The 24,864-nt window shown below is 40.2% G+C and overlaps 2 protein-coding genes across 2 annotated transcripts in view; both read left to right on the top strand.

The window, feature by feature from the left end:
* SMIM30 (small integral membrane protein 30) overlaps positions 1 to 21,214 on the top strand; it is a 373,817-nt gene extending 352,603 nt beyond the window's left edge. Inside the window, exon 3 of the transcript XR_010622581.1 lies at positions 21,204 to 21,214. The gene's annotated coding sequence lies outside the window, so the exon portion shown is untranslated. The remainder of the gene's footprint in view (positions 1 to 21,203) is intronic.
* Positions 1 to 24,864, top strand: part of DOCK4 (dedicator of cytokinesis 4) — a 238,559-nt gene that overhangs the window by 822 nt on the left and 212,873 nt on the right. The gene's annotated exons all lie outside the window — the stretch shown is intronic.

The raw sequence follows: 24,864 nt of genomic DNA, 5'->3' as shown, positions 1-24,864 counted from the left end.
GATTTTTTTTCACTGCTGCAGCATATATGTATATATTTTGTGAAGATGCTCAATAGTCATTGTTAACACTGACGACGAGCGGCCAAACAGCTTTCCCCCCTACCGGAATAACCACCTCCTGGGCTGCTGAACAATGAGCTGATGCCTTCCCATACGTTTTTCATAGCGAGCCCTGTGGGCATCCGGGCACGGGTCATTGTCCGGCAGCTCCATGCTTAGGGATGCTCGTCTGGATGCAGCCCTGTGCCTGACGGATTTCCCCCTGGGGGGGCGGTGGCTTCCATCGGGTCAACGAGGAAATGTAATCGCTAAAAGAGTCCCGTGTAAATATAACAGTCTCAGATGCTTATTCTTATTTAAAGGCGTTCCGTGGTTTTCTGTGGTTTGCCTCCCAAGGGCTATTCAGGATGGCAACAAAAAGCCACTATTGCATTTGGGCCGTCCACGCCCCTGGGACAGCAGCGTATTGTGGTTCGTGCAACCATTGCAAAACATCAAAATGCTGATCTGAAGTCGAAGTCTTTTTTTTTTTTTTTTGCAGGGACTGTTTTTTGCTGTGTGCTCACCCACCTGCACAAAGAGTGCTATCTGCAAAATCTTCACACCCAGTTACAGTGTCAGCTATTGTGCTGTGTGTTGGGGGAGGCTGGAGAAGGAGTTGGATCCTTCATCATTCCTCCATCATTCCTTCAACTTTAATTTATGAAACCTCCTTGACGCAAACTTGCTTTGTGCACCAGAAGCCTGCTTTTGTGTGTTCTTTTTAATGTCGTGCTATTTATGCTTCCAAGCAATTTTTATTAATGATATATCTGCCCTGCTAGAAGTGGGTGCATTAGGAAATCCTTTGAGGCTCCTGATGAGTTGTACCAAACATATGTATGTCCTTTGTACTAGGGCTCAGGGCTTACCTCAACATCAGTCCTCATCTGTGTTTTCAGTCTGAATTGTGCAGCGTTTATGCTGTGATGTGCCAAAATGGATGGACACCCAGACAGCAGCCACCTGGCTGCACAGAAGGGCTGCTGGTAGCCAAGGGGCTGTGGTTCATTTGCACTGCCTGATGGATCCTCTCTCTGTGGAGCAATTGATGCAAGAGAAGGAGTGTCTCTTCGTTAAACTTTTGCTTGCTGGCCACCAATAGTATAGAATCATTTTTTTCTTGAGCAGGCTACTTTACTGTGAGTTTGTTTGCTTGAAGGTAGGCATTCTGCCATAGTCTATTGTGGGTTTTACTACATTTAGATGTGATGCATTGTACAATAGTTTTATTGCATTTATTTCTAAGGCTGTAGATCTTATCAGCTGTGTTTTATCCTTCAGGATGCTAAAGGTGAAATAAGCATTGCATTGTAAGTGTTTCTGAAGAAGTTTCCTTTGTCTGGGTTTTGGTAACTATCTTCTGAGCAGAAGCTTAAGCTTTGGTATCTCACATTGATTCTCCATTTGCGTTAAGTTGTACCTTTGACTGATGTGACAGTCTGATGGCAGCATCACACAGAGCACCCACTGACCCGTTCTGTAGAGTACACTGCTGGAAGGGCGGGAGAGGGGAGATCAGTGGATTTTGTTGTATTGCTGCTTACAGTAGCTAAAACAGGTAGGTGTCAAGTGGAGTTGGCTCAAGATAATTGTGCTGTTGTGTATGAATGCGGAACATAACAGCACAAGGTTGTTTAGAACAATAACCAAACCCTTTGTTATGCGAGTCCTTTAAGGCTGTATAGGTGTAGATGCTCTACAGACAGCAAACTAGTGAATGTAGCTTTCAGAGGTGATTAGTGCTGTGTGGTGCAAATGAGAAACTTCTAGCTGCAGTAAAAATTAAAAAAATGACAGGAACAAGTTAATATTTTGTAAATATTGTCTGGAGTTGCGATAGCAGTTCTGTTAGATGGTCTGAATGTCAAGGACCATCAGATCTGCACACTGCTTTACCATCTGTGTGGTTTGGTTTTCTTGATCCATGCAGGATATGGGTTGGCTCTCTGGAATGGAAGTGACTTACCACTGTCTGCTGAGCACATCACTTGCGTGTTTCCAATAAAAGTTGGCTTTTCAGATGATAATAGGAAGATTAGATAATAATTAAACAGTTACTGAATGCCTCATCCTCTTTATCAACAGCATGTTATTCCAAGTCCTGAAGTCATTCCATATAGCATAATCTGCCAGTTTAACTCATTGAAGTTTAAATAGTGCTTGGTATTTTTAGTGTGCTTAAGCTGTAAATCTGGCTTCCCAAAGGGATATGAAGTGTGGCTATCTCCCATTTTTATAGAGTGAAACTGAAGGATTAAATGACTTCGTGCTATAAGCTGAGGTTTATGGGTGGAATAAGCCAGGAGTATATTAGTTGATCACAGGAGCAATATTGACTGGCACACAGGCAAAGGCTGAAGTGATGGGCTTTGCCATGTTCTCCAAGCTGCAGTTGGACATGTCTCATGAAAGTTATCTTTATCTTCAAGCTGCAAGCACTTTTTTTTGACTGCAAGGTAACATTACTGTAAATGAGCTTGGTTTGTGTAGCTCAATGGCAGCAAAAGGCCAAGCCTGTAATGTGGCAACTGTCACAGTGTATCTTTGTCATAAGCGTGCTAGACTTCTAATTTAAGGTGCTTTGTTAAATATCTGCCTTGTCCACAGCACCCCAAACATTACAAATAAAAACACTGTTCTTATTTCTTCCCTTCTCCAGTGTTGATCTTGCCTCACAGTTTTATGTGGAATGTAGTTTACATTTTGCCTTACGAGGCTTCTAGTAATGAACTTGTGTCAAGCTGTTTAAATAATTGCTCATAGGCAAGGTTAGGAAGACATATATTGCTCTTTGATGCTCATGAGCCCTGTTTGGTTGATGAACAGGTGGGAGTGGTCTTTTTTCATTACAGCTTGTGACTGCTGGGGGCCAGTGCCTGCCAGGAGCTGGATGAGAGGTGGATGAGGCAGGGAGGCTGAAGCTGGCAGAGTGCCTGAGCTTCCTGCATACCACTGAGGCAAGGGGAACCTATTTGTGTTTCAAGAAATACTCCTAGGGTTTCCACTCCTGAGTTACTGGATCTGTAGGTCTTCACATGTCATGAAGGCTTTCATGCCAGTTTAGGACGTCACTTAAATGAAGATAGTATTTTACTGGTCTTCTACGTTAGTAATAACTTTCAGTATCCTTTAGAAATGGTATAGTCTCAACTTTCAGCTTTTGAACTTAAAAAATAACTAATTGTGTTGTGGAGTAACTATATAATTTTAGAATAACTAATTGTGTTGGAGAGTAGATCATAGAATGGCTTGAGTTGCTAGGAACCTGAAAGACCATTTAATTCCAACCCGACTGTGGGCAGGGTTGCCAACTACTAAATCAGGCACAGGTTGTCCAGAGCCCCATCCAGCCTGGCCTTCAGCATCTCCTGGGATTGGGCAGCCTGTGCCAATTCCTCACCATCCTCTAAATGAAGAATTTTCCCTTAACCTCTAATCTCAGTCTCTCTTCTTTTAGTTTAAAACCATTCTGTTTTTTATTGTCACTATCAGACCATGTAAGAAATCTTCTTCCTCTTGCTTAGAAGCTTCCTCTAAGTACTGGGAGGCTGTTATGAGGTCTTCCCAGAGCATTTTCTCCAGGCTGAAAAAAAAAAAAAAAAGCTCCCTCAACCTTTTTTCATAGGAGAGGTATTCCAGCCCAGTTGTGGCCTCTTCTGGACCCACTTCAGTTTTTTAAGTTCATAGGAATATCCTTAACTTCAATAGTGACTGATAAATCAGTGAAACTGCATTAAAGTAAAACTAACACAAGTGGTTTTTTTAATTGTTTTTTAACAATTGCTTCTGTACACCTGAAGTCTTTAGTATGGATATAACTTGAATGTCTTCTTCTCCAGAAGATATCCCAGAGCTGGCATCTCCTTACCCAGTGCTCTTCAGAGTTCTCCTCTTACTATTCACTGAGTGTATGGAGCCACTAGTGGAAGTCTTAAGGCTGATGTTACTACGTTGCCAGCTGTATACTGATTACACTGCCTTTTTCTTCCTATTCAGTTAAATTTAGTGTTTGGCCACTATTTGCCTTTTTTTTTTTCAGTGTCTTATTTGTGTAGCTACCATCTGGATAAGATTAATCCAAAAGATGGTGGAGTGGTGGTGAGTTAAACACCCAGAAGGCCAGGGCTGACTTTGGACACACCTTGTTTCACCCGTAGCCTGCAGCAGAGAAACTTGAGCAGGAAACAGTGTTTCACGTTTCTTGACTATTTCAAGGTGAACATGTTATCTACAACGTTTCATAGTTTCCAGTTCATTTGAGTGTAATTCACTGTGCAGGTCTTGGTCTATAAAGCTCTCCCTAATTTGAGCTTTGGGATTGGAGAAGATTCCAAGGAGAACATTTTGATGTCTTGGATCATTTGGGAAATTTGAATGTATGCAGCTGCTGAGAGCTTCCTTCCAGCAGAGATAGCTCTTGCCACATGTAAGAAACAGTCATTCAAATATAAGGAAACAAAGCAATGTAAGTGGTGTTTGTGTTGAGTTGTAGAATTTTAGTTTTGTTTTGATGGATAGGTTTTCTTTGCTACTTGGATTGCTTGTTGATTCTGTGAATGTATGGGGAAATAACCTATATAACTCCTCAAAGTCTTGTTGCACCTATCCATGTTTTTGTGAAAAGGGCTGAAATGCAAAGAGCTTTCTTCATTTTCAGTCTGGAACTACTTCTGTTACTGTTTATTTCTGCATGTCTTTTTGTGAGGAGTTGGGCAGAATGCCTTTGGGGCATTTTGTACAATTTGCAGTGATTCGGAAGGCAGAGATTAACCCAGAGGGAGATGCCCCTTTGTGTTTAATTTTTTTAATGTTGCTTGCATTTTATCAGTGGTAGAAGGCTCTAACACCAATGAAGAACCAAGATTAGCTGTGCTTGAGGGATGGTCAGTAGAAACAGGAAAAGGCTCTAGAAGGGGTTTTGGGAGACTTAGTCTGTGCTACATGCTCAATGCCAAGTCAACTGTATCTATTCTGAAGGAACCTTGCCAACATGTTCATCAAAATTCTGCTAATGGAGCATCTGCACTTATGCAGCCAGTACTTGGCAATCCTACTACCAGAAAGATTTTAGCACTGGAGTTCAGTTTTCCTCTTGCATTTATCATTCTGTGCATGAAGGTCTGCCGAGACATCTTTTCTTTGGATGAAGTGGCTCCTGTTATTTCATACTTTCCCTGTTGATCATGTCATTTGGCTCCTTGACCTTGATCTGTGTCAAAAACTGGATCAAAAAGCTTCACCAGGTAAGACTTGAGAACTTTTCTGTGTGGTTTGTTTTTGGTTTTTTTAGTCTGTTTTCTGCACAGTCCTGACAAGTTTTCTGTGCCTTTTGCAGTGGCATTGCGCTGCCCCATTCAGATGGGAGTCACAAATAAACCTTCAGATCCTTTTCTGGAAGTTATTCTCCCTCCCAGTACTTGTCAGCTGATTATCTCTGCTTGTATGGCACTTCCAATTTGTCCTTAATCATCAGCACCTTTTCCATGCTGTTTTTCCAGTTTTTCAGACCCACCAACTCACAGATTTCCTTTTTCACATCAGCCTGTTAGAAATACCTCATATGACAGCTTTGTTGTGAGATGCAATTTAAGATCTGTGGTTGTTGACAGAAGCAGAGTGTGATGAGCAGCTGAAAGACACTTGGATGTCACAAGGATTTGCTGCTAATTTAGATCCTTGTATGTGTAAAGGAATGGTTTTTTTTCCCCATATCTTTGCAATGACAAGAGGTGGAGGTGATAGCTACTTTCTGTTTATCTTCATAGTGCATGTTTTTAGTTGCTTAGGATGCATGCTGCAGTTGTGTAGGTTAAATATGATGTGGTAACTTATCAGCTTTGCTTTCTTAGGCACCTGTTTTTTGTTTTTTTAAATAATGCTGACCTAATGTCCATCTGTGCTGTGGTGGTGTATATGAGCTGCAAACACTGCAGCTCTGGAAGTCACCTGTGCTGGGGACAAAGTGAGAAGGTTGGATTTTGCACATTGTAGTACATTGTGCTTGCTGGCTTCTGTTTTCTTGAGTAACAAAACAGGAGTGTTTTGCAGGATTAGAAAGCATAAATCATTCCTGTTATATTGCCAGAAAAAGAAGTGCTCTTGAAGGAGTGTTAATTCAATGAAAACCTTGCTGATACTGATTGCATGTTTCATCTCTCCCCAATTAAGGAACTAAGTAAATTTAAATTCTGAGATTCACATGCAATATGTATCTTATTTAGTAATAATGCCTGGATATGCTATAAGTGGAAGTGGGGAAGTCTGCTTACTCAGCTCTCTGGTACATCAAGTTCTGTGGTTTTGATAGTTTGTGTATAGACAAATAAAATAATTCAATAGAAAGGGGAATAAAAAATGGGGTTGTTAGCAGACCTCAGAATGAAGCATTTCAGTTTTGTTTCTGTGTTACTGGATTTTGTCTGCGTCCTTGCAGGGCTCTAGGGGGGCCATGACTGTGATCCCATGCAGTCAGTTGGTAACTGATGAGCTTGTTCCACACCTCTGTCAGCAAAGGAGAAACAGGCTGCCCTTTCTGACTCACTGCTTGCTTGGCTGATTTCTGTCATTGTTTGCGCTGAATAACATTTGAGTCGTATTTAGAAATGTAAAATGAGTTATTAGTCTCAAAGGTGTACTGACACCATTAGATAAATAATTTGTATCAAACAATCTGAACCTGTGTAGACCATGGATAAGAGGTGGCCACCAACTCCAGAGTAAGGGATGTTCTGTGATAATACGCTGATTTCTTCTGAGGCTTTTTGAAAAGATCATTTCTTTTGTAGTAGAATTCATTACCTCTTTGATGGGATAATGTTTCAAGTTTTGGAGTTACTGAAAATTATGGAGTGCAGTGCAAAAAACAATTGGACGACTCAAAGCCTCAGAAAATTTCAGCTTCTCTGCCCAGCATTATAATGGTTGGAGAATGCATGAGATGCCATGTGGGGAAAGGTGTTGTGTTTCTGATGCTTTGTTTCTTATATAAATTAAATGCAAGTTAGCTGCAAGAACTTATTACTTTGCAGTTTTAATGTGCAAATAGCAATTGGGAAGGGCTTGATTACCAATGATGTGGTAGCTGATGCAATTATAAACAGTTATTTTTCTATAAAGTACCTTTAAGGTTTTTCTGGGTAGTGATATCTGTTAAGCAACATGTTCCTGAAGAAAAGTTTTTCATAAAGATAATTGTTTTATTTTTAAGCATATTGTTTTTTTTCTTTTCCCTGGGGAAGTTGGGAGGGAAGTAGCTCATCAGTAGTTCATAAAGGCAGCTCTGATTCAGTGGGCACAGCTGAGAGATGCTGTCTGAATTGAAGTGGGAGAGGACTGGCTCATCGGTCTTAAGTGCCCACTTCTGGGAAGTGATGGCAATAGCTTTCGTCAAGAACATAGGTAGCTAATATTTTGTAACCTGAAATAGTGTGTGCTGCTGCTTTCTTCTCTTTCATTTGTGCTGTGAGGAGAAGGTGCTTGACCTGCAGCTCCTGCCTGTGCACGGGGATCAGAATTGTTCCATGTCGGTGTTAATGTTATGCTCCTTGGAAGAAATCTAATCATGTATTTCTGAAACAATTTAGAGGATAAGAGCTTGCAGAGCTGCAGTGTTATTCGTGGTTAGTTGTGGAAGGAAACTTCTTGAACCTTCGTCACTTATGTCTCTTCCCTATTCTTTCGCCTTCCCCCTCTTCCCCGACTTCCTTCCTTTTTTGGTCTGTAAGGCTTTGGACAAAAAAAAAAAGAGGAAATCCTAAGGTGGAAAACAACGGAAGATCACTGCTCTTCTATTTTGGTGTGGGAGCATGTGGCTGTGCTGGATGTCTAGAGATCATTCACTCAGCTATACTCACTTCTCTTCTTCCACCTGCCCATACTGGAGTAAAATTGAGTAGCTAATTATAACTCAGGCCAGAATGCTGTGACTTCATGATATCCTTTCTTCTGCTTGGAATAACACACACCCAGAAGCTATATCTCCTTTCTGTCTGGGCCAGCTGTAGTTGTGAGTATACAGCTTTGCTGAACATACAGGTGTAGTCTTGTTCTGTTCCAGGTTAAGTAGGTAAGGAAAGGGTACAGATCTGCCTGCTTATACTTTTTCCTAAGATTAGTATAATGACAATGTGTTAATGATAGTGCTGCACATCTCAAGATGCTATTTTCCAACTGCTTACGGAATACAGGGCAATTTTCATGTTTAAAAACTCGTTTTTCTTTTTTTGAAAGTCAGACTGGAAAGACAAAAGATTTGCCTACAGTCCTTTCTGCCAACAAGTTAGGCTTTTTACAGTGATTTTAGAACCCGAAGACTTGGAACAATATTATCTGCCAGTTAATTATGAAAATGTAGTAGAAGATGCTGAAAATAGGTGGAATTTTTAAATAATACAGACTTTTTCAGGAAAGCATGTAGTGTTTTTTGCTTATCTGAGGCAGCTATTGGTTTAGAATTAAATCTCCTCTGGATGTTGTATTCTGAGGTGTGCTGTGCTGAACAATGTTCAAATTTAGGGTAGCATGGAAATTGCTTCATTTGTGGTCATCTGCAGAATTGTGGGGTTTTTTTAGGTCACTCTTTGTAGTTTCCTCTGGAAAACACTGTCATTCTGTGTGTTTTTCTTATGATTTCTTCCTATGTAGATAAGTGGTAGCTTTCTCTCAAGCTGAGCAGTTGTAATCTGTTCTAAGAAGCAGTATTTAAAGCTTGTTCCCTTGGTGAAGAGCACTAGCTTCCTGGCAGGGGAAGGATGTGTGGGGTCAGTTCTGTTCCCTGTCTGCTGTTCAGCATGAGACAACATCCACAGCTTTGGCATCTTCACATTTAAGTGTGGTCATACCTGCTTATGTTCAATTATGTTCAAAAATCTCACCAAGAAGGCAGTGAGACTGAAAACTGTTGTGTTTTAATGCATTTTTTTTTTTCACGTACAGGAAAGGGTTTTAAGTTCTGCAAAGATTTTTCTGCTGGGGAGGCTGGGGCTTGAATGGCAAGTAGATGCATTAAAAAAAACCCTACTGGTTTAAAGATGGTTGAGATAAAAGTGTACAGAGGTTAGTTGCCATATTAAATAAGTACAAATTGTGTGGTTTCCTTTTTCCCCCACTAAGTTATTAGATCAATGTAACTTCATAAACAAAGAAACAATGCAACCATAGCAATGGAATTACCATAAAAACCAAAGTGATTTCTCAAATGTCTCGAATTTATATGCATGATACCTTTTCTTTTTTTTTCAGCAGCCCGATAACTGCATTACAGCTGAGACTCCATGTGGTTGTGAAGCTGATAGAGATCTGCGGGCTGCCTCTGTGTTCTGTCTCTGTGTGCAGAAACAATAACTGCATAGAATAAGCTGCTGTGGAAGGGAATTGGTGTCAGAAGCAGAGGGAGAGAATAATATCCTTTAGCCACAAGGTGTTGAATAGATTCTTTCAAACTAGCAAGCTAGAATTTCTTTGGTTAATCTCTGAAATGGGTTTATTATTTGCAGGCCGTCATAGATTTGGCTTTTTAATGATCGGCATAAAATACCATTTATGCTTTTATGGATGTTATGCAAAGCTTCAAACACTACAAACTACAAATGCTAGGTTCTGTTTAAAATATGCATTTTGTGTAGAATAAGAATATGCACAGCTGCAGTGCCATATGTTAAAATAATTCAGGAAACTGTATAGCATGTTGTCTTGGATGGAAGATATGGAAAGAACTTGGGTGAGCAGAGCGTCACTGGCTGGAGAGCAGTGGGCTGTGCTCCCTGACATGGTGCTAGCAGCAGCTTGTGAAGAATGGTTGAAGAGCTGATCTGGTTGTCAATTAACTACTTCTTAGGCTGAGAGGGATCCCTGGATCAGCAGACCTTCAGTTATTTCTACTTGTTAGTGCTGTTCAGATGGTGTCAGTTTGAGCTCTTGGACTAGTATGGCCATGAGCTCTTTCCTCTTTCAGAGGCTGCTCATTAAGCTGTCCTTGCTAACTAAGACTGCCCTATCCCTGCTGTCTCAGACTGTGTTAACATGCGTCAAGGAGAACTGTCCAAGAAAATATTTTGGACACCAAGTTGTCATTGGTCCTTGTCAACTCAGGGCAGGCTGTTAAATTGCAATTTGAATGTCATGAGATTGGAAACGTAACTGATCTTGCAACTTCAGAGTTACTAAGTTGAAACAGAATTTTTCCATGAAGCAAAAGTTTCAGGAAAAAGATGGAATGATGACAGAACCAAATGTACAGCAAGAGTTCAGTGAAATGTAAGCACCTATGTAAATCAGAATGCACACAGGATGTGACACTGGTGACATCCTTTCAGAAGGTATGTCTCATTGCCATGTCCAGGACTTAAATACTCAAAAAGTTCTTTCAATATTGCAGTATGGGAAAGGAAATTAAACATTTCTGCCTAACATAATGAAAATACATATTTTACAGTGATAACACTTACATAGTTGATAACAGAAGACTGAGTATTGTGAGATTAATAAGAACTGCTTCTCATAAAAATGATGGTCCTTAAGCATTACTTCTTCCTCTTTATTTAGGATGGTTATGGGAATAGTCCTGGAGGGAAAAGCCTTGGCAAGTGTTCCTGCCAATTGCTTCTCCCAGTCTTGTTCCATTTCCTCTTGAAGTTTTCCAGTAGTCCTCCTGGAAACATTCAGCAGCATGTCTGGGGAATCCCTGCATTGACACAGGAGGGCTGCCTTTGTCACCCAGCTTCTTTGTTCAAATCCTGTCATTCTGCAGCATGTTTCATCTCTGTGCCCCACACCTGGAACTCAGGGAAAATGCTTTTTTTTTTTTTGTAATTGTGATCTTTGTTTTCTGTAGCAGAATGTGTTTTAGAGCCAGAACAAGCACCTTTTAGGTTAGGAGAAATTATTTACCTATGTTGTGTGGGGTTATTAGACTTGTCATGCTTAAGAAATTGAGACCATCTATAATTCTGGTATGGCACCTATAAAGCTAGGGAGTTACATACAGTGTTTATTGTAGTGGAGGCACTTTTGTATGGTTTCCCTGTGCTCTCCTCTTAATTAGAAGTGCTGTGAGCCAACTTTCAAGGTGCTTAAATCATTTTTTTTTTAATTTACTTTTTTCCTCCAATTAAAGACATCTCTGAGAGAGTGTGTGCTGTGTGCTCACTGTACTGTGGTTTGTGAGAATAGGGACTGGAATGTGATGCATGACTTGTGCATGGATTTCTTTCCAAGCTTCTCCGTGTTGACAGTTGCCTTGCTTGTGTCACTCCAACTACTATGAGTATTTTTAACCTATTTTCATACTGGGTTTCCAGTTTGTTGTCTGCTGTTTGTTGATGAACTGAGAGGTGGTGAGGAAGAACAATAGCATGTTTCATCACTTGATCATTGAAATGTCTCAGATCAGGAGTGTTTTTTTTGAGTTCCATAGCACAATTTTAAAATGTGTAACTTGTCTGAAGACTTTACAAACTTTTTCCATTGAGGTCTTGAATCTTCAGAGTAGCTTTAAATTTGATGAAGATAGATAGCTGCTATGAGGCTTCAGCATTAGCTTTTTGCAAAAAATTAATAACCCTCAGCAGTCACATCTGTATACATGCTACTTATTTTTCTTTATAAATTACAATATCTATTTTCAAGAGGAAGTGCTTTATGTAATACCTTGTGTTGAAGGTTAAATATGTAAACAGTTTAAGGATACAGTGCTTAAATGATTTAGGGAGGAGTGTGTTAGTCTTATCAGATACATATTAAATAGGCAATCTGGACAGGTCTGCCTTTGCTTCTCTTCAGCTTCGAAGGCTAGATACAGAAGTCTATTGTACAGCAACTTTCTTTTCTTTGGAGAGGATTTTGTTTCTAGAAATTCATCAGAATGTAGAGTCAAAACCCCTCTTCTATTAGTGCTAGTCAAAAGGAATTCTATTTACTAGCTTGGAATAACTGTGTTGTGCTTGAATGTGGGTCTAATGAATGTGGAAAGGCATTCCTGCAGCTTGTGGCATGTTACACCAATCCTGGGAGGTGAGAGGAATGCTGCGGCCTCAGATGCCTCATTGAGCTGCTGATATTGCTTGTGCGAAATAATGCTGTACTGTTCATGTGCTGCAAACCTCATTTAAATACCCTGAATTCTACAGGCTTAGAGATGGAAAAGGATTGCATATCGTTTGCACTGTAATCTTGTATCTAGCTCTCTTAGTCTGCATTATACAGATGTGTGACTGAATGAACAGCTTTTGACAGACTTCACTGGCTATTTGCTCTCCTGATATCTCCTAAAATAGGGACAGAGAAACAGAACTGCTAACCTTTCCTTAACTTAAATTATATGTACATCTTCCAAATTACACCATCCTTTCTGTGCAATGTTAGTGTTGGGCCTGTTAGTTTATATTTCTGATAACGTGAGGAACTTAGAAAAATGTGTATATCTGTGTTTGCATGGAGATGTGTAGAAAGATCTTCTCCAGTTATTTTGTTTAGTTACAAATTGTTTTTTCCTCGAAGAACAGCTGTTTCAGTAATCTTGTACAGATCAATTGCTGTTGGTCATGAAGCAGGGTAAGAAACTTAAAACATGTTAACTACTTGGTTTTTTTGTCACTTGATCTTGTAAACATGGAAGCTGGAAGGGTTTTGCAGCAGCTTCACTCAGAAGTGAAGGGAACCTTGAACGGAGATGGGTCTACATAGCTAGACTTGACAAACACAGAAGGAGATCGTGAGTACTGGACTTGGGAAGCAGAGATGGGATTGAGGGATTTTGGAGCCTAAGCTGAGTGATAAGTAGGGGCAGAGGTTGGAATTGCAGCCTGCTTTTATCAGGTCATGAGGTGGGATTTGCAAATGGCTTAGTGAACTGATGGAAGAGAAAGCTGGTGGTCAGGCACAGGAAGAGTCACGAAGTGAAAGGCACAAATGATGGCAGGGTGGGAAACTTTCCCTCTGCCCTGCCTGTAGCTCTTCTTATAGCATCTGCAACCTGCCTGCCCTATAAAACTTGCAGAGTATAGGCAACAGTGGGTGTAGGTCTGGCCAGGCACTTCTGCATGTTGTGCTGTCAGGGGTTATGTTTTGTAAGGTATTTGGGTCTTATTAAATTGTATTTCAGAGATAAAACCACATCAGGATTCTGAAGTGCTTCATCCATACTGTATTTCTATGGCACTTTTCTGTGGCTTTAAGTGAGGACCTCAGATTTGAACTTTCTGTAATCAGTTGTATTTCATTTTGTAGGTCACACAGGTTTCAATTTACTATGTAATGGCTCCAAGAGACTCTTGAGTGTTGCTAATGAGCTTTGAGCTAATCAAAAGTCCTCATCCTGTAGTGCTAAGTCAGAGCTTGCTGCTCTCTGAACGAGCTGTTCCCAAACACAGAAGATTCTTGCTTCCAGAAGGCTGCTTGGAAACTTTTACTGAATGCTTGATTGTGAACTCAGAAGAGTTCCAGAGTTGTGAGAGCTGATAGCACAATGCTGTTTCCTATATTATGTCTTCCAGCAGCTAACCTCCTTGTGCATCAGTGAGCAGCAGGCAATGTTCAGCTGAATCCTGAGGGTTCATTTTCTTAGGTGATGTTACAGGTGACCAAGGCAATGGTTGATACTGAAAGATGGTGGCAGAAAAAGATGTTATCTTTAATTCTGCTTTATTGGGGTAGTGGATTCTGTCAATACCTTTTTGCTTGTGGGAACTGAGTTTGAATTTCATTTGGAGGGGAGCTTTCATGTAGCTAAACCAATCTTGATTAAATGACATGTTGGCTTTAAAGGAATGCTTAATACTTCATATGGAGTGAATAAGCGTTCCCTGTATTGTTTGTACCACCTCCCTTAGAACCAGTGAAATGTAGGGGCTAGCAGTCCTTTGTGGTTGTGTACCCAAAATAACCTTCCTTAAATAAAAGAGTGTATTTGTTCAGAAGTGTAGAAAGTGATGAATGAGTGTGGTTTTGTTGAACTAAGGTTGATTACACGTCATAGGGCTTTCTTTTTTTTTGAGGTCACATGTACCAGAGTCTCTTGCTTAGAACCAGTGTTCTGGAGCTGCTGGCAGGCACTTATTTAAGAGCAAGTGCAGGAGTGCTAGCATATCAATGCTGTGCAAAGTGGCATCACAAAAAGTTTTTGCAGAGTGTGATGGGACTTGAGCTGGTTTTATCACAAGCTGAGTACTGTGGAAGTACAGTGAATGCCTGCATTATTTGAGAAAGGGCCTTTTTACTGATAAATCACATGAGATAATTTTAACATTATAAATTCCTGTTCATCTGTCATCTTAAATATGCATTAGATTTTTTCCTCACAACATGATTTCAGTTTTAACGTGCTGCAGCTACATGTTGTGGGAGACACACTGGTGACCTTACTAAAGACTGAATTCAGGCCACTCGGCTACTGTCCAAATGCTCTGCCAGCTTAGCTACTTGACCACCTGCTTCTGTTTTTCCATTCCCTTTGCAAATGTAGGTTTTGTTCATTTTCTGACATCTCAGCTTTGCCTTTTGTAAAAAGAAATTAAACCACGTGGGTGATATTTGTGCTTGGGGATCTTTGCAGTTCTTGCAGCCATTGAATTTTCACTCTGTTCAAGCATGGCCTTAATGAGGAAAAAAGCAGAGGGTGGTGGCTTTTTGTGTCTATGCTTCCCAGCTAGGCTTGTGAGTGTCAGCTTGTAGGTCAGAATGGTAGCTCTCTAGCTCTTTGTCACCCTGCGTTTTTCCTGCTCTGCATTAAGTCTTGATGTTTGTCCCAGAGCACGGTGTCCAAGTAGCATTGCCCTATGCCTGGGGTGTGGCTGCGTCCCTTAAGCTGTCAAAACATATGGCTTAAGTTCTTCATCTCTATGCTTTGACATGAAAAACTGAAGGAGGAAAGAGAAGGGAAAGGAAATACAGATCATAAATCTTCCCAGAAGATGTGATGGCAAATGCCTTGCTGAGCATGAAACTCTTAATAGTCACTAATGGAAGTGTGGATGTAGAGTCTGCAGTAGTAAGTTAAATCCCACATCTACTGCTGGCTTACCTATTGTCTATGTCCAAGTTATGTGACCTCAGTGCATAGTTTGTAAAGCAGATGCTTGAAAGCTGGCTGTCACTGCTGACTGAGAGCTTGTGTGATGGTATCCTCTGACATAGCTGAGATACTTCAGGGATCACTTCTGTGAATAGCTGAGGGAAAGCAAAGAGAAAAGAGTTGGCTTTTCTGTGACTTCTCCCTGTGTTAAATACTGCTGTTTGGTCTAAAGTTTGTCTCATTTGATATCAGATGTAACCAGGATGTAGTGGTTTGGTTGCATGCAGATATAAAGAAATATAAAGGATCCACTTAATAATAATCAGAAAATAAAAAATCAGAAACAATATCTAATATCCGTACAAATGCTAATGAACTGTTCTTTATCTTAAACTTTTTAAAATGCATTAATCAAGTTGAGAAATAAGTTATCTGTGCTTCTTCTGTCAGTTGCTTCTGAAGGAAGTCTGCCTTGGAGAAGCCATATCTAATTGTAACTCTGAGTTTACAAGCCCAAGGCATGCTTCCAGTTCGTGTAGACTTTGCCCGCATTGCAGTGAGTTCCCATGGCATCTGTTGTGTGAAGCCACTCTGCATTTCCACAAGTGCCCTTTTGTACCATGCTGCTCATTGCGCATCTGTACCTGGTACTGCCACATACATCGTGTTGCTGAGTATCACCATTGCTTCACAGTAGAAGAGGGTCTCTGCTTTCCAGCATCCACTAGCAATACTTCTCTGGAGACTAACATACACAGAGTTCTCATAGGCTTGACCTATCTGAGTGACTTCGTGAAGGAGTATATCCACTCCTACTTCAACTTCTGTTGACACATACTGTTGTAACTTGGAATTGAGGCCCAAGGACAGGCAATTTCCCTTTGTCCTTTCTGGTAGGAGTAGGAAAGAAAGGGAATGGTGTCTGAAGACTCAGTAAGTGCTGTATCATGCCAGCTGACTGCAAAGCCAATTTAATTAATTCATCTGTTCCATTTGTTATGACCTTTGCAATGCCCAGGTACATATGCACCCTTTTGAAGTAGTTTCCCAGTAGGACTATTTGATGTAGTGTTATCTGTAGGGTTTTTTCTACCATTGGTAACCCTAACAAGGAAAATAGGTTTTCAGGTGCAGTCTATGGTATTGCATGTTGCTGTTCTGTCTACTCAAAAAGGAAAGGATGAAATTGAAGTGGCTACTGTATAAGCAGCTTATGGATATCCATTGTAGGACTGAAAGGGCATTGGATCTGCTTAATGCCACCATGTGCTTTCCCCCCGCCGCCTCCCCAGGGCTGCACTCAAGGAGTTGCTGTGCCAGCTGTGTCTTCTGGTCTGGTTCTGGCACATGCTCATAGAAGAAGGTGGTCCATGTTTTAACCGTGGAGGGCAAGTCCCCATGTGATTCATGGGGCACTCTGTGCCACTTGTGACTGTGTGGTGCACTGGCATTGGACTTCAGTGCAGAAGAGGAAGAGAAGGGTCATTCTGAGGAGATGGTGAACTTGCAGCAGAGTGAGATAAAATAGAGAAGTACTGTAGAAGCTGTGCAGGTGGCCAAAGAGCACTGACTTCTGTTTTGATGTTCTCATCCCTTACATTCTGTAATACCTCCAAGAACTGGCATCTTTTAAAAGGTGACTTGACTACCTGGACTGTCATCTAGATGTTTGGGTAGGAGGAGAAAGTGTGCTGAGCAGGTGCTAGCTATGGGTTTGAGCTAGACATGGGTCAGCAGTGCATACTGCAGTATTGACTGGAAGAGTATAGTGTTGTTTGCTGGCTCTTTTGCTTGTTAGACAGGTTGCAGTGACTTGGCAGTGCTCAGGTGGGAGCTTGTGCCTGTGAGGCAGAGAATCTATTGAGTTGAAGGCATATATGTTTCAGCATCTAAAAATATATCCTTTGTGTTAGGATGATGGGGTTTGGCTCCACTGAGATGTCTCCAGATAAATAGGTGAGACAGTGTAAGCTGTCAGGAAACTTAGTCTCTTCCATACTTCCTTTATAGAGGGTTCAACAGAAACATTAAGAATTCTTTAGTAGCTTACTGGTTTTGATAATTTTAAGCCCATTTATATATGCTTGCGGCTAAAATTTGTGGACTGATTTTTTTTCAAAACAAATACAGAGAATAGAAATTCTGTGATGCAGTTCATAAATGTCTAAGAGTGCAAAGTTAAACATTGAACAATAGATACCATCAAGAGCTGTCCACTGGCCATTGGTTTGCACTTGCTTTGAAGCTTATGAAAGTAAAAGTAGAAATAAAGGATCAATATTCTCTATGCTATTCTTCAGCCACTGGAGAAACACTTAGACTTGCTCTTCCTTTAAGGTTTGACAGTTGATTCTGTTATGCCACATTAAACTTGATAATAGCTCATGTATGGCATGAACATGATATTTTCCTGTGTAGTCTGGAGGTATGATATGAAAATATTAGGTCATGATGTGTCATGCCTGGTAGAGTCTTACATGCAGAAAAAAAATCATTACATCAGTTTGCTGTGGCAAACTGTACTGTATGAGTGGATAACAATTTATTGGGTGGGGGTTAGAAGCTGGAGGGGAGGCAGGTTCCAAAATACTTCTGCAAGCTAAGGGAATGGTGCTGTCAAATCAGTTTATTCATTTTGTCAGTATTTATACTAATTTAAGATCTGAAACCAGGAAGGTCTTATTGTCAGAAGCATGCTGGCAGACAGGTCTAAAGAACATAAACAAGACCAAACTCATTACCCGTTTTTGCCAATCAAATTAGATGCTTGTTCTCAGCTGGGAGAAGAGCAGCAAAAGGGAATGGGAAACAAACCTTGACTTCCAGGCTAAAATTAGTTTCTTCAAACAATCCAATTATTCTAATGTATTTCTGAAAAGCTTTATTTCCTATTGATTCTTCTATGTGATATGAAGATTTCAGAAGTATACATAGTGTATAATTTGGATTAGCACTTGTAGGAGGATTAGAATATCTTCTTTGATAATGCTTGTTTACTTCTAGATTGGTCACAGTAACCCTAGGTGGATCACCTTGTCTTTAAATGGTAGTATGGACATATCAGTAAAAGCAGCTGCTTTTAAAAGGCTAGTATAATTTGTTAAGAAATAAAGAAATAATGAAAATGATGTAGAAATTGATCTTTCTCCTCATACTTACTGAAGTGTCAGCAGTGTCCCACAGTGTTCCATGTTCTGGGTGGTGCTGGTCTTCCCTGCATCCTTCAGGGCTTATGTGGTCAAATTGTTAGCTCTCTCACCTCTCTTGAAAATTAGAGGTGTAAGAAAACACCTAAATTAGTTGCAGGGAAAAAAAAAGATCTGTTGGGAAAACTCAAGATTTAGTAAAATGTAGTCTGGTTTCCCCACTTGGAAGTTACAGCTTTGCCTCTGGAAGGTCTTGAGGTCTGCCGAGCCCACAAATGTAGGCTGATGAATGGATTGGGGACATCACCTCTTGTTTATGGCTTAGCATCATCCTCTTTATTAGCACCTCAAAGCACTTTGCAGTGGAGCTGTTACTTTCTCCCTTTTCACAGAGGGAATCTCAGCTGGCGCTGACCAGCTGAGAACATGGATGCACTGATGTGGTCTCTGAGGGGTCTTCATGGGCTGATAATGTGTTGGGATGCCTCTTGCCTTTGCAGCTTGAACCAAGCAGGTGTATGAAACCTTTTTTAACCTCTTAGCCTCAGCTAATCCTCAACTGCTGCCTGTAAGTTCTTGCTTGTCTTGCAGCAGATGACTGGAGACAGCTGAAGGCAAGAAGTCAGTGGGACTGATTTGAGGAAGTTGAAGTCCAGAGCTGTGAGAAGTGGAACTTATCTCAGGCGCAGTTTGCAGGACAGGAAGTGAAAACAGACTGACTACAGGCAGATGCCTATTCAGGACTCCCTGTGCTGACTTGTTTTTTACTGTTTTGTTCACATGCTCTCTCAACTCCTGTGATTGTACAAAAGCTCAAATCTGATGCAGGGCCACCTCCTGTTTGCATTTATCTTGGCTGGTGAGCATACAGCTGTGCATGTGCCTTGGATGTACAGGCTTCCCCTCAGGGTCCTGCCTGGGGCATGATGGCAGATAGCTGAGAGGGCCACTCGGCTTGGCACCTGCTTGCACCAGGAAATGCCTTTAAAATACTTCGAGGAAGGCTTCAAATCATTGACTCAAATACAATTTAATTATTTTTATGTAATCTCTTTTAGAGTTCCTGGAATCCATTGATAGGAATCGCTTAAAAGCTGTTATTAAATATATTTAGTGTCTGGCATGGAAGGGTCCTGGAGCCTTTAGGTTTTATTATAATAGGAATAATCTCTGTGGTTTATAGGTCTCCACCCTCATCCACGCCCAATGAGTACACCTTGAACTGATCATGCGTCCTGTGATCAAGTTCCTTGTATGTTACAAAATGTGGTGGAATGCTATAAGGCATACTTTGAGAGCTGCCTTAGTTCTGTCTACAAACAGATGTCCACACAAATATTCTAACCAGAGCTGCACCAGGCAATCACTGAGGAAAACACTGTTAGAAGTTCTAAACAATAGGAATCATGATGTGGGAGAACTCAAGACTTTAACTTGAGAATGCTTTGAGTATACCCTCAAAGCACTTGCATAGGGTACGTGAAATTAATCTTAAATTAACCTCCCCTACATATGACTATATCACGTAATAAAATATGCATATAGATGGAGGTTTATGTATGTCATGCAGTGTGAAGCATTGGAAGATTGTATGGAGTTTAAGAATACATTAGGTTATAGTACCCTGTTCAAGCTTTATGATTTTCTGATGTGAAGAATCGAGGCTTACTCAGGGTCCATTTGACTTTTGTAGTAGTGATCACCTTTCCATATTTAACATAGTACAAAACACAGTTTTTAGCTGGTCTAAATTCATTTAGAAGTGGACATGGAGTGAATCTTGTTCTTGTGAATGGCTTACAAAAACTGAAGTAGCAAAGTGACTTGAATGCCTCTAAACTGGAAGAAAAGAATGTTTTTGGAGTAAGTCTTTTTCCTCTTTATTGAAGAAAAAAACATGCATAAAACATGTTCAGAAACAAAATAAATACCACTAAACATAATTTTAATTAAAAATGTTTATTGTTTTTTAATAACTCAAATGGGTGATAACTGAATATATGGAACAGTTTATTAGTGTTAATTCATGTAGCTGTATTGTTTTAACAAATTATTTTTGTAGAGTATTATAATTCGTGATTGGCAACTGGCTGGTAATTAGCAGTCAATTCTTCCTGTATGAAGTGATTCTTTTTATATTAATGAATGTGATGTTAATCAAAAGCACTTAAACTCATGAATGCAGGCTAGTAAACAGGAATAATTGCTGGGAGTTATAAATACTTGGGAAAATACTAATGTAAAAATGCATACTAACTACTTTAGCATACTTCTAAAACTCCTGTAAAATAAGCTTTGAGGTTTGGTTTTTAAAACTGAACTGTGCCTTCACTTCTCTCTGTGCGAAGAACATAGTACTATTTTTTTCCCCATAAACGTTTGTATTGAGCATTTTTTTCAGTGTCTAGCATTTCTTGTTCTATGTACTTATAGTACTGTTGCTGTTCTTGTACTGCATTTGTGTCTATGATGACTCAAATGATTTCCAAAAATGAAGTAGATTCTTTGTATTTTAGAAACAGGAACTCTAATAGAGATGAGCCCTGTTGAAGTTCTTCCCTGTCTGAGTTTATTTAATCTGTGCCAATATTTCTGTAAGATATGAGAGAGCCTTTATTTTATGGAGGAATAAATGCCAGTCTCTGTTTTTACAAATTCTTTGCAGATAACAATTGTACTGTTACAGTAGACAGTGCTCCAGCTAGTGAGCGAGAATTGTTATTCATGAAACATGGAAGCTGTCCTAAATTTTTGGCACTCAAGAAGTGTGATGTATGACTTCTTTTTCAAGTATGCAATTGAATTTAAATGTTTAAATTCAACCACTTAGCTCTGTAAATATTTAGGATATCCTCTAAAAAAGAAATACTTCAATTGCCTTTCCCCTTTTACTTTCTGTAAGAAAATGAAAACAAAGGTTAGACTTCAATGTACTATTTATGACATGTAGTAAACAGAAGAAAATAAAGCTTTATGCTCAGTGATTGTTAACCATTTAATTAGATAAGCCTGTTAAAATATTCAGGTACCACCTCATACTTGCCCACATTACTCCAGTTTTCTTCAGTTCTTTGTTGAGAACTTAATGCAAGCAATTCTTGAGTTCTGCATTAGGTATTTCAAAATATGACTTAATGAGAAAGCAAAGTAACTTCATATAACTTCATTTTGCTTAAACTTCAGGAAAATCTGATATATTTATTAACACTAATTAATATACTTTGGGTTCTGTCTTGTAGAGACAAATAGGCAGTACAGTTCCAGACTCTGCCTCAAACAGTGTTTCTATAAATGGATGGCATGAAAGAGCAGGGGTGGTCACAGAGTGGCTGAGGAGTTCCTGGAGGTCTGCTTGTCTGCCCCTCCTGCTCAAGCAGTGCCACTGGAGCAGGCTGCCCAGAACCATGCCCAGGCTCCAGAGAAGAGGCTCCACAGCCTCTCTGGCAGTGTGTGCCACTGTTCAGTCACCCTTATCAGCGGATTTTTTTTTCCTTATATTAAAATGGAACCTCCAGTAATTCAGTTTGTACTTGTTGCATCTTGTCCTGGCACTGGACACTGCTGCAGAGGGCTTGGCTTGATATTTGCACCTTCCCTTCAGATTACTTGTGCACACTGAGATTCTCTTCTTCAGGCCCTTTCTTCTCCAGACTTAAGAGTCCCAACTCTCTCAATCTTTCCAGTTCCTTAATCATGTCAGTAGCCTTTTACTGAACTCTCTCCAGTAAATCTATGCATCTTTTGTACCCGGGGGGTGGGGGTTCAGATCCAGACTTGCAAGATCTTGAAAGATCACATCTTTCAACCTGCTGGTAGCACTCCTCCCAGTAGAACTCAGATACTATTAGCTTTGTCTGTGACGAGGGCACATTGCTCTCTCATTTTCAACTTGGCATCCACAAGGACCTGTTGGTCCTTTCCTGTAAAGGTGCTTTCTGGTGAGGTGGCTCCCAGCCTAGGCTAATGAATGAGTTTGTTCCTCTCCAGGTGCAGAACTTTGTACTTCCTGTTGTATGATGTTCCTGTCTGCTCATTTTTCTCCTGTCCAGATCCCTGTGGATGGCAGTATGATCCTCAGATTTATGTTACTTCTCCTAGTTTTGTATCCTCTGTAGACTTCCTGAGGATGTACTCTGTCCTCTATCCATTTTGTTAATTAAGATGTTGAAGAGGTCTGTATGCAGAATTGCCTCTGAAGTGTGTGCCTGATTACTGGCCTCCAACCAGACTTTGTACAACTTAGCACACTCTGGGCCCAGTTATTCAGCCAGCTTGTGGTATACCTCAGTTTGCTCCTCCAGCCTGTGCTTTGTTAGCTTACAACAGACAGTCCTAAAGGCCCTACTGAAGACCAGGTAGAATTTATCTGCTGCTCTTCCCTTGTTGTCCATGTTGTCATTTCTTCTTAGAAGGATATTGTGTTGGTATGTATTTGTGCAGATGGGTATCTAGTAGCTTCCGAAATGTTGCCTCAACAAGCTTTTCTTCAGGATTAGTACTACTTAAATCTGGAATTCCTTCCTAGAACCAAACACTTGAAATTGAACTGTTTAATGTAAATGTCTGATGCTATGCTAAGTAAAAAAAAAAATATATATTATTGGTGGAAAACTGTAATGATATATTTCTAGCTGAACTTAAACCCGAAAGTTACAGAGCTTTAACAGTTCATTTCATTGAAAGTAACAAAGGAATGATGGTGCAGTAGCTGTATCAGTAATCTGTTTGATCTGATTGTATGTGATTCAGATTCTCTTGATTGTAGTTAGTATTATATTTTTCAAAAATAAAACTACAAAAAGTTTTCTCATATCGGCCTTAAGGCTTAACAGAAGCAACTCAGTGATTGAGGACAGCATTATGATATTTTCCCATCTGTTAAAAACAAATAAAACCCCCGTAAGTGTCCCACTCTTGCCAGGTTGTCGTGGAAACTAACATTCCATTTTATTGTCTCTAAATGGACATGTTTTATATACACACTTCCCATGGTTCAACTTGAGCAAAAGTAATGGTAAACAAATTATATGAGTGTAACCCTAGACCTTTTGTTTGCTAAAGCACTTTTTATGTAGGTGTTTAAGACAAGATTTGTGTAACAAATCAATTAGGTTAAATTTCTGTTTTATGTGTCAAATTGAACAAGAGTTCATGCTCCGGTGGCTCTATCTATGTGTTTTTCATGAAGTTGCAGAAAATGAATGGCAAAAGAAAAGCTCCAGCTCTTGTGGATTAGGTTGTAGAGTTAGGTTAGAGTATTCTGTGCATTTTCTTGGTTTGCTTCGTGTTATAGGCTTTCTTGTTTATTTGAAGTGTCTTTAACCTGAATTTCTAGGAGTAAAAGTAAGGAGTGATTGCTAAACCAGGGACTTCTAGTTTCAGGTCAGCTGTCTTAGTTTTTTTTTTTATGTTAATAAGCCACTAGATTGATAGTAGAGGTTCGGGAAGTTGAAGGCCTTGTAAGACACAGTTGGGATAGTTGTGGCATATTCTATGTTATTTGAAAATTAATGGCTCTTACAGTAATAGGTCTGGTTACCAAAATAGTGTTTTGTGGCAGTTTGTGATAATATCTGTGGTAGAGATACAAAGCACCTTTTGATGTTGCAGTTAACTAAGCTTGGTGGAACTGGAGAGTTGAGTGGAGAGGAACCTCATGAGGTTCAGTGGGGGCAGGTCTAGAGTCATGCATCTGGGGAGGAATAACTGCATACATCAGTACATGCTAGTGGTTGAGCTGCTGGAAGGGGGCTCTGTTTAGTCTAGGACTTTGATGTCAAGGTGTACCGTGATCTAGCATGTGCTCTTGTGGCCAAGAGGGCCAGTGGTATCCTGGGTTGCATTAAAAAGTGTATCCAGCAGGTAAAGGGAGGTGATCCTCCTCATCTACTCTGCTATGGTGCAGCCACATCTGGAGCACTGTGTCCAGATCTGAGCTCCTCAGTTCAAGGAAGGTGACTTCTGGAGGGAGTCCAGCAGAGGGCCATACAGCTGATTAGGGACCTGAAGCATCTGCTGAGACACCTGGATTTATTTAGCCTGCAGAACAGAGCACTGAGTGGAATATCTTATTGGTGCTTATAAATGTCTGAAGAGTGGGAGTCGAGTGGATAGGGCCAGGTACTTTTCACCAATGCTTAGCAACAGGGTAATGGACACAAACTGGAACGCAGGAGATTTAATATGAACACAAGGGGAGAAAATAAAATAAATAAAGGTGATAGAACACTGACACAAGCTGCCCAGAGAGGCTGTTGAATTTCTTTCTCTAAATATGCTCAAAACCCACTTGTATGCTTTCCTTTGCAGCCTACTATAAGGATCCTGCTTTAGCAGGGTAGCAGGAATCTATGTTCTCCATAGATCCTTCCAACCCCTATGAGACTGTGATAAGGTGTGTTCATCTGTCACAGACACTAAGTTGGCATCTTGCTACGTAGTCTTGAGTGGAGCCTTGTTTTGTGTCTGGATACAGAATTGCTTGATTACAGGTTGTAATATTCTTGATTACATAAAATGGAATAAGGACCACATTGCATCAGTCAAGGAGGAATTGCAATGTGCTTTCTTTCCTGATGACATACTCTGCAAATAATATTAGTGTAGTAAAAAAGCTCTCCTCTGGAAACATACACCAGGTGCAGAAGAGAGCATGTTTTTTTTTAATGA

This window comes from Cyrtonyx montezumae, unplaced genomic scaffold, assembly GCF_038088225.1.
Source record: "Cyrtonyx montezumae isolate F1298 unplaced genomic scaffold, pur_monq_1.0 scaffold_3, whole genome shotgun sequence".
Taxonomy (NCBI): Eukaryota; Metazoa; Chordata; class Aves; order Galliformes; family Odontophoridae; genus Cyrtonyx; species Cyrtonyx montezumae.
The sequence above is the reverse complement of the archived record's forward strand: the minus strand, read 5'-3'. Positions and strand labels throughout refer to the sequence as shown.